Below are 14,350 nucleotides of genomic sequence, written 5' to 3' on the forward strand. Positions count from 1 at the left end.
ACCCAATACAGCCACTCTGGTCTTGCTGGCCATGCGCTGGATACCTGCCATAGAATACGGTGGAAGAAAGCCACGATAGTACACTGTAGTAAATACAAATATGAAGGGCTTTTCATGGAATCAGCTTCAGCCCTAAGAAACAATCCAAACCTCAACAAATTTGGCTGCATGATACTGCCTCAAATTTGGGAAACCTACATCAGAAGACCTTCAGCCCATTCACCCAAGAATACTAACATTGCCCACTATGGGGCACCATCAGGACTTAAGGAGAAATAATAGCTTCCTGCTTCTTCCTCATTTACTGTTTGTTGTGCCTGCGTGCACGTGTCTTGTTCTTAAGTTGCTTGAAAATGGCAATGTGACGTTGCCGAAATATTGAAGTATATTAAAATTTATTTTAGTGTATATCCTAGTTGACGTTGTAATTTCCTTAAATTACTTAGTAAAAAATTATTATCATCATATTCCTGATATACATCCTCAAGGAATGTACAGAATGCTATGATCTTACTACATGAAAAGTTGACATTATCATTAACTTCTTATAGACAATTATCTTCCAAATTAGTCAGTTATCTGCTAGGTCTCCAGCAGAAGACTGAAATATCTTATATTTCAGTCTTCTCAGGCATTTGGGTCACTTTTCTGCCATCCTAGCATCAAACCTTTGCTAATCTTTCTTTTTTTAGTTTGTTTAAGTGACTATACCACCTGAGATTAGCTCTGCTTACACATTCTTGAATAAAAAATTATGATCATTCCTAATATCTTCATTTTTAATAATATTCTGCCAGTGATGTCACCTCTTCACTCCCCCTAATAAGAGCTCTCATACCTGTGATCTTAATCTTTGATCAACTGTTTTACTTCGAACTCAGCTATCATATCCTTATTTGAACATGTAACTGATAGTTTAGTGTTTTCACTAATTTCTCTTTTATTCCATATAAAGTTATTCACCTGAATCCCTACTGATACCATCTTTGTTTATTCTGTTAAATTGATTAAATTAAATTGTATTATGATGAAGAACATGAAAACAGAAGATAGTGATAATAGGCTAGCAAGAGTAAGATAAAAAATCAATGTGAAGAGAGAAGAATTGAAATTGGTAATGAAATAACCACTGGGTCTAACCTAAACCATAAAGAAAAGTTTGAGGAAATAATGGAAGGAACATTGAAAGAAAGAAGTATGAATAAATCAGGCTTATTCCTACTACTTCATTACTACTCTAATCCTTATTTATTTTTCAGTTTTGAGATCCATATATATATATGTATATATTTTTTTGTTTATTTTTTCATTTTGTGTAGCCCTTGTTTGATCATTTTCAGTATATTTTTTGTTTTCTATTATGTTTTAGAAATGAGTAATGGCATCAGAAAATATAAGAACGGTTCAAAACATAATAGAACACAAAAAATATCACTGAAAATGATCAGACAACGGTTACACAGAATGGGGGAGAATATATATATATATTATTAATATTAGTACATGACACCTCCAGGGAGTCCCCAGACTCTTCGAGGGAGGACACCCACTCCACAACCCTCCGTCTCCACCACTCAATATACCAACCATAGCACATCTCCATCTACTGCCCACAACCACCACTAGTATTTTCACAGACAATCACAAACATCCATGCCCACAGCGGCATTTGAACACACAACTGCTAGAGAGCAGACAGGCTGACCACTTGGCAAACCAGGCCTGCAAAAATTTCCTCTAGTCGGCAACTAGATTTGAACCGCCAAGTTCCTTCGTGTGGTCAAGTGCCATAGAGTGCAAATGCCACTTCTACTGAGCTACACAGGCTCTCCATGTGTGTGTGTGTGTGTGTGTGTGTGTGTGTGTGTGTGTGTGTGTGTGTGTGTGTTCATATTATTTACTGACTGAATTCTGAAAATTAGATAAATTAATTTAACACACAACATGTTTAGTCGGAATGCTGACTTCTTCAGGTGTGAGAACATTAAAAGCAAACATAAAAAACACCGTAAAGAAAAACATTGTACCACTACAATAACAGACTATGAACTGGAATTAAGTTTGAACTGAAGCTACAGTCCGGGCTAAAGTTCTGTTGTTAGGCATATGTGAGCATGTGACTTCATGAGTGTGCCAGTATCTGATAGCAGAGCTATGTGGGTCTGCCAAACTATAACTAAGGTTACTGTTTATGTGATTAGGATAATTTCTTTGGATTCAACTATGTGGTGTTCTACTTCATCATGGCATATATGAATGTTTGATGTTGTATTCCAGTCTATTTTGTGTTGGTGGCCTTCATTATTTGTGTTCACTGAGAACACGACATGGTTTGAGAGGGCGCTTGCTCTGGTTCTACTATAAGCGATGTCTCTCTGATGTTCTTTGAGATGTAGGAGGATGGACTTCTCAGTTTGGCCATAATATTGCTTCCCACAGTCACATATGATTTTATATACACCTGGAAACTGAAGATGGTTGTGAGCCTGTTTTGGTTGGCTTAGAATTGATCTGAGTTTAGGAAGAGTGGAAAAGAACATTTTATATTAAATATTTTCAAAATTCTTCTTAGTTTCTGTGAGAGCGAGCTGATGTATGGTAAAGAGATATAACCCTTGGGGTTTTCCTGTGTCTCTGTGTTGTTTTGAGGACGGCAGTATAGTTGTTTATTGATTTTTTGAAGAGTAGCCATTATTTGTGAAGGTTCTTTTGAGATGTTGTAGTTCATTTCTTAACTCCTCCTCATCTGACAATACAGACCTGGCATGATGAGCCAGAGTGGAGATCATTCCTAACTTTTGGGTAGGGGTGTGAGGACGCATGCAGGTATCTATTCGTGTGCATTGATTTTCTGAAGATCGAGATTTTTAAGGAGTCAGACATCTTAGTAAGTTTAATGTCTAAAAACAGCAGATCCATTTTCTTCAATTTCAATGGTAAACTTGATGTTTGGGTGGAAGTTGTTTAAGTGATTTAAAAAATGTGAAGATTATCTATACCGTATTCCCAAATAAGGAATATGTCATCCATATAATGGAGCCAGATTTTAGGTTTAAGTGTAGCAGTAGAGATGACCTTTTCTTCGAAATCCTTGAAAAAAATGTTGGCTAGTATTGGAGACGGGGGCTGCCCATTGTTAATCTATTATTTTGTTTATAAATTTTTTCTTCAAACTTAAAGTAGCCTGCATTAATACAGTGTGACAGCAGAGCAAAAAAAAAAAAATACACACACACACACACCTCAAAAGTGAAAAAATAAAAAATAAATAAGGATTAGAGTAGTACAATATAGTAGAGGCAAAATAATGTGCAGTAATTTTATAGTGACCTATACAAAGGAAGCGAAACATGCAAATCCTACATTAAATTTAGATGAGGTAGATCACCAGTCATAACAGAGTAATTATGGAAGGTTCTCAGATCAGCAAAGAAAAGTCCTGTTGAAGATGGTATACTAGCAGAACACATAAAATCAGATTCTCTTAATTTGTATGTCTCTATCATATGCCAGCAAAGGTTGGTCGATTGGTAGAGCCTCTACTACTAATGGCTCATGAAAAAAGTTAAGCAAGTTTGAGCACGGTTAGTAGTTGAAAGGGGTTCAATCGTTCGATGCTGTTGGCACACACTCTCCCTCGATGAGTCTTTGGACTCCCTGGAGGTGTCACATAATAATAATATCTCCCTTCCTTCCAAAAACCTTTCAAATAATTTTTACTGGATATGTTCAGTGATATATTAACTAGAAAAAAATCCATAGCAATGGCATAAATCAATAGTTATTTTATTATAATAAAAATAAAAGCAGAGATGCTATCGATAGCTATAAGCCAGTATTATAGCTATTGATAGCACAGCCATACGAACAAGCAAGCTTTATAGCAAGATTCTCTACAATGGACCATATACACATATCCAAGTAATAGAATAGAAGTAAATGTCATCTTCTTGCATATTTTGTCTTTGTAAAAAGCCTTTAATTCTATATATCAATCAGAAATAATAAACAGCCTGAAACAATAGGCCATCCCAGAAAATGCAGGGTGTTCAAGTTAAAGTACCCCTATTCAGAGCAGTCTGTAAAGAGAACCAGTAGACAAAATACCCTCAGACTTGGTGGATACCCTAATCAGATCGCGGGGAAGAAATTTTATCAATAAAAAAAAAGTTCAAAAAAAAAAAACACCTGACAGGGGAAATGTGACACTGTGAGCAAGGAAAGATAGTGAATTTTGCATACCAACTGAGCCGTAAGGCAGTATAAACTGGACCTGTGACCTGCACAGTTACAGCTACACATTATCAGGACATATTGAGCATTTTCATCATGCAGGAAAGAGGGTGCCTGAACACAATGATGTTGATGCAAGATGAAGCAACTCCTCACCCAGGACATGAAGTTCAACAGTTACTGCATCAACATTTCACAGAGGATAGAGAAATCAATTGCTCATTTTCTATGAGATGGCAACCTCGTTCACCAGACCTTAATCCCTGTGACTTTTGACTTTGGGGTTTTCTTAAAAGCATATCAGGACAAAGTTCTTTACCTAGCAGATTTCAAAGACAAAATCACATGTTGTGTGCAAAATCTTTTGACAGATTAGTTGTATTCCACTGTAAAAAGTTCTGTACAGTGGTATCAGCTATTGGTCCTGGAAAAAGACCAACATATCGAATGTCAATTCCATTGATCATCCAGGTCTCCCTGACAGTTCCTTCCAGCATATCGGCTCTGTGTGATATTTTTTTTTATATCACATTTTATGAAATGAAGGAAATAAATATCATTGAATAACTTCATTTGTTATTGACTCTGAATTTCACCATCACATTCCATCTAGTTCACAATTAAGATTATTATTGCATAGGTGCCTCCATGGAGCCCTGTGACTCAGGTGAAAGACTCAAACTATTTTATGCCATTGCCTACCTTCCTTTTAGTACAGTATGGTATCTGTCATACCTCTCATTGAAACCGTTACAGACAAAGCACCCGTAGCTGACTCAGGCAACCCATTCCAATCATTCTCCAAGTGAAAAGTCTAGTCCTCGCGCTCTTGTTAACCACACTCTTACCTCTAACTTCCAGGGATGACTTCTTATTCTACCCCCTGTAGCCAAATGTTGAAATATTTTCTTTGTATTAATCCTGTAAATTCCTTTAAGTAACTTAAATGTTTCTATCATATTCTCCCCCCCCCTCCTTTTTTTATCTACCAACTTTTACAACTAACAAACCCTCAATCTATTCTCATAGGAAGCATTCCATGGACCACTCACCATCATGGTCACTCGCCTCGGGATCCTCTTCACCACCTCCTCATCCCCCAAGAAACCCAGGTGATCAGACTTCAGCAAAGTAATCTGTCTGGTCATATCAAGGCTTTATAAAGATGAATGAAAATTCTTTATCTCTGCTTATTTATCAATAACCAAGCAATCCTGTTACTTACCCTGGCTACTTTAGCAGTATGCCCTTAAAATTTCAATTTCTACCTATTACTACTATCCCCAAATCCCTGGCTTCACCAATTTCCTGGAGTGCCCAGTACCCTCAATGTTGTACACAGCTTGTAATCTTTGTATCCTAAAATGCATAATTTTACACTTTGTTCTTATACACAACATTAAATTGACATCCATTATGATTTACCATACTGTCAGCCTGTTTAAATCATATACACCCATTCCTGAATTCTCTTTTTGACCAACTTTTCCAGTACTTTTACCATCACCACTGAGATACTGATTGGTCTGTTATTTTCAGCCACAGACTTCCTGTGGGATATTGACAAGTGCTGAAAGTTTATTTAAAGTGAAGTATTCCCCAAGCTAAAAGTCTATTTAAATATCTTTTTGAAGGGACTTGACATCAGCACTACCTAACTTTGCATCTTTAGCAACTAACTGGTCTCCTGTTACCCCATATGAACCACAGTAATCTACCCTTTATCCTACCTTCAAAACAACCACCTTTCAATTAACCTACCCTTGCATATCAATGGTCCTCTTGTAGATCTCCATGTGATTGTACTTCAGTTATTCAATTATTCTGATAATTGAAGAGTTGGATAAATGAAAGATTACTGTATTATTAACAAATAAGCGAAAGAGTAATTTAAAATACAGAGCTGTGTTTTTTGCCATTGCCGACATTCCTTTTTTAGAAGACAAACAGTGCCCTTCCCCTCACCACCACACACACACACACAGTCATTCAGATTATCCATCTGAAAAATAATCTATTATTTCCCATTGTTTCTTTCAAACTGTACCCCAAATTGTCCTATAGCAATATATCTATATATATATTGTAACTTGTATTTACTTGGATTGTAGACATTTTAAAATCATAATTTTACCGACTAGGAACACCGAGATAAGGAAAGATAAAAAACTTCAATTAAAACACAACTAATTTTGTCGGAATGCTGACTTCTTCAGGTGTATAAATTATCACAAAAACTGGAAAATATAGCAAGATAAAACATAGAATCCTTTCTTTTAGGCTTGCATGGTGATCCAAATGCATTTTTGGAAATTATGGAGACAACTACCGTGTTTGAATAAAAACTTTAGTTTACTATTACTAAAATTTTACAATTCGACGTTTCGACCTTTATGTCAAGGTCATCTTCTGGAGCATACAAATATACACAAGAAACAAGCTATACTACAATCATACTGGTTCGTTAAAGACACTGACTTACCGCTACCACAATTGTTGGCCTGACCTGACAAACGCTAAACACATTCCTCAGCCACCTAAACAAACAACACGAACGCATACAATTTACCATCGAAATCGAAAACCAAAATTCGCTCCCGTTCCTAGACACACTAGTTACACGTCTTCCTTCAGGCAGTCTATCCTTCATGGTCTACCGAAAACCGACACACATGGGCCAATACATACATGCGAATTCATACCACCACCCAGCACAAAAATATGGAGTCATAAACACCCTTAAAAACAGAGTCACAACTATTTGCTCTAACCAGCAAGCCCTGAAACAAGAACTAAAAATCATTAGTGACACATTCATAAACAATGGCTATAACAAAAATACTGTCAATAAAATACTCTATAAAACCACAACAAAACGAATCTAGATTACAGTAAAACCATAGCCATCCCATACATTAAAGGGTTATCGGAAAAAATCAACAGAATCCTACAACATTATAACCTCAATGCCACCTTTAAACCACTCACTAAACTTAAAACCATATTCAGCTCCTCTAAGGATCCTCTCCTCCCATTAGCACATCCTGGAGTCTATTGCATCCGCTGCACCTGTAACTTACCGTACATTGGTGAAACAGGACGGACAATCCCTATACGCAAGAAAGAACGCATTAGACACATTAAATATAACCATTATGGTGAAGCAGGCCTCTCAGACCATGCACTTAACACCTTACACCAAATCAACTGGAAAAGCACCTGCTCCTTACACCGCACAAAAACATGGTACGAAAGAAAATTTAAAGAATCCTGCGAAATCCTGATAAACCACCCAAATATCAACAATAAAGATGGTATGAAAATTCCAAGGATCTGGATGGCACACATTCAGCCAACCTAATATGAAAGATTCAACCTAAGTCAGGACTCTAGCCAATCCGCTAGTATTAGAAACCATTCCACTCCAACTGGCTGGAATGATGTTAATATATGTATATAGTAGACAACACAAATAATAGGACTCTAGCGTTGATGTATATATATATATATATATATTTTTTTTTTTTTTTTTTTTCACCAGAGGTCAGGCCAACAATTGTGGTAGCGGTTAGTCAGTGTCTTTAACGAACCAGTATGATTGTAGTATAGCTTGTTTCTTGTGTATATTTGTACGCTCCAGAAGATGACTTTGACATAAAGGTTGAAACATCGAATTGTAAAATTTTAGTAATAGTAAACTAAAGTTTTTATTCAAACACGGTAGTTGTCTCCATAATTTCCAAAAATGCATAAAACATAGACTTCTCATATAAACAAGTTAGGAATAACAACAGTCAAATTTGAACTGGTGTCTACATGGCAGGTCTAGCATGAGGTGTTAGTGATTGGCAACTATCTCGAGAGTGCCAGAACTGAATCACTGTGCTGTGTGAGTCAAGAGCTATAGCTTAGATTACTGTTCATTTGTGAGGGGGGTCCAGAACTATTTCTTTTGATTCTAAGATGCATCTATCTAGTTTGTCAGCGCATTTATGGATATTAGTGGTAAGATTCCAGTCTATCTGGTGTCGACTCTCTTCTAAATTAGAGTTGGCAAAGAAAAGGAGATGACTGGAGAGGGCGCTTGCATGAGTTCTTTTGTAAGATATATCACGTTGATGCTCTTTGAAATGTAGTAAGAGACCGACTTATTGGTTTGCCCATAATATGGTTTTCCACAATTGCAGATGATTTTGGAAACTCCTGGGAACTGAAGTTGGTTGTGTTTTGGCTTGGGTTGACTCAGTTAAGAACGAAGTTTTGGTAGGGTAGTGAAGTAAAACTTTGCGGAAAACCATATTATGGGCAAACCGATAAGTCGGTCTCACTACATCTCGAAGAGCATCAACGTGATATATCTTACAAAAGAAGCCGTGCAAGTGCCCTCTCCAGTCATGTCCTTTTCTCTGCCAACTCTAATTTAGAAGAGCGTCAACACCAGATAAACTGGAATCTTTCTACTAATATCCATAAATACGCTGACGAACTAGAAAGACGCATCTTAGAATCAAAAGAAATAGTTCTGGATCTCTCACACATGAACAGTAATCTAAGCTATAGCTTACCTGACTCTCACAGTGCAGTGATTCAATTCTGGCGCTCTCTAGAGATAGTTGCCACTCACTAACACCCCACACTAGACCTGCCACGTGGATGCTAGTTCAAATTTGACTGTTGTTATTCCTAACTTGTTTATATGAGAAGTCTATGTTTTATCTTGCTATTTTTTCCAGTTTTGTGATAATTTATAGACCTGAAGAAGTCGCCGTTCCGACGAAACTAGTTGTGTTTTAATTAGTTTTTATCTTTCCTTATCTCGGCGTTCCTAGTCAGTAAAATTATGATTTTAATATATATATATGTAAATCTAGTTGTGTTTTAATTAGTTTTTATCTTTCCTTTTCTCGGTGTTCCTAGTCAGTAAAATTATGATTTTAAAAAATATATATATATGTAATCATCACAACAAGTGTGATGATTTGATGTCCATCACCATGTCAGGCTGTACCGTGCTTTCTCAAATATGGATAGAACAGAGTACATTCTGGAAGATAGAAGTTATGGAGCAATGTAGTATAAATTAAAGGATGTTTTATTAAGTCATAATGCAATAATATTAAGAAGAAAGCAAACATTTTTCTTGAATTAATGGTTAAATTTTCTTTTAAAGGAAGCTAAGTTCAAAATGTGGATTAAAAGTTCTCAAAATAACAGACGGTTCCTTTAGAATACATTGAGCAGTGAACTTGTTCTGGTTTAAATGTTTTAAAACATGGAAGAAATTAACTTTTTTATACTCAAGGATAGCAAAGAAGTTTTCCGAAGAAAGAGGTGCTTTATATTTGTGCTGTATTTTTGTAGGAAACAAATAGAACAGAAAGTAATAGATATTTTTAAGGAAATATTGAATATTTAAGATATGCAGGAACCAGACAGGATTTCAGTATTGTGCATAATTTTTATTTTCAAGAAAAAGAAGATATGAGTTATCTGATTTGATTTCAGTGACCAATGCTGAAGGAAAGAGGATTAAAAAGTTCTTATTCCATAAGAAATTTATTCTGAAATTTTGTTTGTTCTAAGGAAAAAAACTCTTGTAATTCTACAGAGATGTCTGTGGGTCCCTTTTAGATAATTAGCTTGATTTGCAAAGTTGATTGCATACAGTGCACTTTTAAATATACATATATTGCTCTCATACACGAGGGGCTATAAGGCCTATAGCAAATAAATGCTGTGTACATGTCTGTGTGTCATGTGGGCTGGGGTTAAGAGCAAAGTAATCTGTTGATATTCTTTTTAAAGAGTTGGTAGTTGTAGTCCTAGGAAAATACTTCATGGGTAAGGATATTCCTTGGAACTTGGGTAGATAGAATAAAAAAACAAATGTCAGTAGCAGGTTCACTGAGTCAGCAGTCAAATGTAAAAGGATGTTGGATAGCTGTTGCTTGTGTAGGTTACCAGAAATAATGGATGCTAGTTTGCTGCCCAACGGCAATGGAAATATTTGTAGCAGTGACACATTACAGAAACTGACCATCTTTGAGATAATGGCTGAAAAGAGTCTGAGAGATGGATCATCAGTCATCTGAACTGCTCTCTTCTGAACATTTAGAATTTTTAGAGGGATCTTAGGTGCACCATCCTGAATGTGACAGCATTGTTCCAAGGTTGGACAGATTTGAGATTTGCAGAGAGTAAGAAACTTGGCATCCTTTTCATCTTGAGAGGATTTCAAGTTTTTTGGAAGCTGAAGATGATATAGAAGTAAGTGATTATACCAAGAAAGACTTAAGTGTAAAGGCAGTCCAGGAATAGATATCTGGTCTTGACTATTAAATTGAGCATTATGAAGAAAGAACTAAGGTCTTTTTTATGAGAAAACTGGCAATGCTTTGGGAGCATTGAAGGTGACTAGGTTATTGTCCAAATGAAGGATGGTGTGGAGATCAGTTTTTAGGATGCTAATCATAGGTGATTTTGACACTTGCTATATTTAAATATAGCAAGGTTTGTTGTATGATTAGTGCTATCAGCAGCAAAACTAGGAATAGAATTTGACTATTCTTGAAGTAAGTGAGAGCAGGTCATCCATTATATATAAGAAAGAATGGATAAATAACAGTTCCCTGAGGAACATTTGCAAGAAAATCCAACCGTCCACCATTACCCATAATGAATGACTTGAGTGGAAACTAGCAATCAAATTACAAAAAGATGGCAAATGGCCAATAAGATGGCCATTTACTGAGAAGTCCTTGATGCTAGACCTTATTAAATTCTGTGGAAATATCAAGTGCATCCACATACATTTCTCCAAATATTTCTGCAGCACATGTCCAGAGGTGGGTGAGGTATGCCAAGAGATCTGCTTTAGATCTTGCTTGGAAATCCATATTGGTGGTTGCCAATTATTTGAAAATTCTTCAGGTATTGAAGTTGATTGTTAATGAACTCCTCTATTACTTTGGACAACATTGGGGCAAAAGTAATAGATTGATAGTTAAGCACATTTTTTTGTAAAGTCATGCCTTGGTTTATAATAGGGTGAGAATTTTGAACAGAGTGAAGAATGAAAAACCTCCATTCCAACATGGATAATTTCTGTAACAAGATTACAATAAGTATGTGGATCTGGAGAATGGAAACACTAGTTTGACCATGGAAAGGAGGTAAAAAAATCAAGGCTCTCTCTCTCTCTCTGCTTGAAGAGATCTCTTTTTGCCTTCATTCCACTACAGCACCACCTAGTGCCAAACTACACAAAGTTGTGAATGGTAGTTAAGGGAAGAAGGATGTTCCCCAATAGATGAAACTTGTGATCTAATTTGAACTCTCAAAAGGAATAGTCACCTCCTGGTGACTCAGACAATGATATAAGGAAATCTTAAGCAACAGATGGTCAAGGGGAGATTTGAGATTAAGCATTCTCTTACAAGGAAGAATATCAGATCACACACATGTACCGCTTTTGTGGTGGAAGAAATTAGACCAAGCATTGATCAGTTAAAATGGGCTATGGTAGTTTTGGGACCCAGTAAGAAACAGGTCAGGTTTTTATTATTATTATTACATGCACCTCCAGGCAGTCCAAAGACTCATTTAGGGAGAGCGCCTACTCTACACCTCTGTCTCCACCACTCAATTCACCAACTACAGAGCTGCAACTACACCAACGCCAACTACCACCACTAGTATTTTCACAGACAATCACGAACATCCATGCCCTTGGCGGGATTTGAACCCCCAGCCTTTTGGCTGGAGAGTGGATACACTAACCACTCAGCCAACCAGATTTGGATGTCTGCAGGTGGTGATGCATAATTTAGGCTAGTGATTATGCCACAAATGTTAGTGAAGTGAATCTGGAATTTGTGTCATTTTTTTGGGAATTATTTGAGTGAGGTTTGTTATTTCATTTAGCCATAGTAACACTATCTTTTTTAGGTTTACTCTCATGATGGTACTACAAAGGTGAAGAGAAACAAAGCCAGGGAGGAGAACATGCAGTGAGCGGATGCAGACTCTTAGACATGTCATCAATGCATTCAGGCTTCCTGCCATAATGTGGTCTCAGCAGTGTTCCCTGCCTACCATTACACAGCCTCTATCCAGTCATGGCCTCACAGTATAGATGGTAGAGAGATTATGTACCAGCTGATTAAGAGACCTCTAATGCATTACCATCTTCTTCAGTCCCGTGCATTATTTGACAAGCAGCCTGCAGAACTTCTTTTATTGCTGTAGCCTTCAAGATGGTGGAGGGGTAATGGATCTTTTCAGTATGCTTGGTGCAATATAAACATCTTACACACATTGTTACGTCATCCATGCATACTATAATTACATTGATGTTATTTATTTGTAAATCAAGATATTCATTTAAATTTATTTTGTTTCTCACTCTTTAGTGGTCTTTTTTTTTTTTTTCGAGAGGGAGGGGGGAGGAATAAACTTAATAAATACTCTGGATCCTGTCCATTGTTTTATAGTTGTATATTTTGTCAGTTGTTTGTCAAGTGCCTTAAATTTCATAATCCAAAATTTACTCTTAAATCGTCATCATCATCATCAAATTCCTGACATTTACCCTCAAGGGGTGTATAGGATATGATAGTACTATATGAAATATTTACATCATTACTAACTTCCTATCTACAATTTTCCTCCAAATCAATCTGTTATCTGTCAAGGCTCCTACATTGTCAGATCTTATATTTCTATCTTCTAACACGTTTTATTGTTAGAAGATAGAAAGATACATTTATCAATCCACCTATATCTTTGTCTTCCTCTGGATCTTTTTCCTGACAACCTGGCAGAGAACACTCCATCTTTTCAAGTATGGAGGTATAAAAGTCTGTAAGACTTTTATACCTCCATACTTGAGCATTTCTGGTCGAATATCATCTACTCCAGCTGCCTTTCCACATTTCAGGCTTTTGATGGCTTTTTCTACTTCAAGTATCGATATGTATTCCTGATTGCATGCATGGTCAGTGTTTTTTTTACCACTGTGCTGTCACTGATTGTTTCATTTAGCAATTTTTCAAAGTACTTACTGCATACTTCAAGGATATTTTTTTCTCCAGTTTTTATATCACCTTTATAATTTCTAATTCCTTTTACCACACTCTTTCCTCCATTTCTGAGCTTCTTCAACAACCTCCAGAATATCTTGCCACCTTCTTGATATTTATTTTCTATGTTCTTACCAAAGTCCTCTCATGACTTGTTTAGCTAGTTTTACACAGTGTTTAGCTTTCTTACATTTGTCTCTGTATTCTCTAAGAGCATAAGCTGACTTGTTTGCCACAAACTTTTGATATGCTTTATTCTTTTCCTTCACTGCCTATTTAACTTCCTGTGTCCACCATGGAGTTCTGATTTTTCTATCCTAGCAGGTAACCTCATCACATGCCTCTCTGCCTGAATCAATCAATGTTTTCTTCAGAGTTTGCCACTGAATCTCCAAGGTTTGATTCCTGTTCTTAAACTCTTTCACTTTTTCTTGAAGACTGTTGTATATTTCAGTCTATAGTTCACATCTGAGAGCTGCTCAAGTTTTATTTGCTTTAAAACCTTCTTACATATTCTTTTCGATATGAAATTCAATTTTATCTTGCTCAAGACTAAATGGTGATCACTTCCAATTTCAAATCCTCTGTGTTCTGCACCAGAGAGAAAACATCACTATCAACAATAACATAGTCAATGAGACTTTTCTTATTCCTGGCATCTTCTCTCCGTGTGAATTTGTGCACATTTTTATGTTGGAAAAATTATTTGTGCACATTTTTATGATGAGATCCAGTCCATGTCCTGAGCAGAAATCCAACAATTATTTGCCATTATTATTATTAGCTTTGCCCATTTCTCCAAATTTTCCCAAAATATTTTTGCATATCTGACCATCATTTCCTACTCTGCTATTTAGATCCCCCAACAAGGACCAACTTTTCGTTTTTCATTGTGTCAGTTGCTTTCTCTAAAACCTCAAAAAATTCCTCCACTTCTACATTAGCAGAACCTTCTGTGGGACCATAGGCACAAATAAGTCTCATTGTCCAGTTTCCCATTCTGATATTTGCCCACATCACTTTACTTGAAATTGCCT

At 36.4% G+C, this 14,350-nt stretch overlaps 1 protein-coding gene across 5 annotated transcripts in view; it reads left to right on the forward strand.

Annotated features, from left to right (window-relative positions):
* The window catches only part of Atg7 (Autophagy-related 7), a 350,749-nt gene that overhangs the window by 190,994 nt on the left and 145,405 nt on the right, over positions 1–14,350 (forward strand). The window lies entirely within an intron of this gene.

The sequence above is a fragment of the Typopeltis vanoorti genome, chromosome 12 (assembly GCF_054136105.1).
Source record: "Typopeltis vanoorti isolate ZY-2024b chromosome 12, IOZ_Tvanoo_1.0, whole genome shotgun sequence".
Classification (NCBI taxonomy): domain Eukaryota; kingdom Metazoa; phylum Arthropoda; class Arachnida; order Uropygi; family Thelyphonidae; genus Typopeltis; species Typopeltis vanoorti.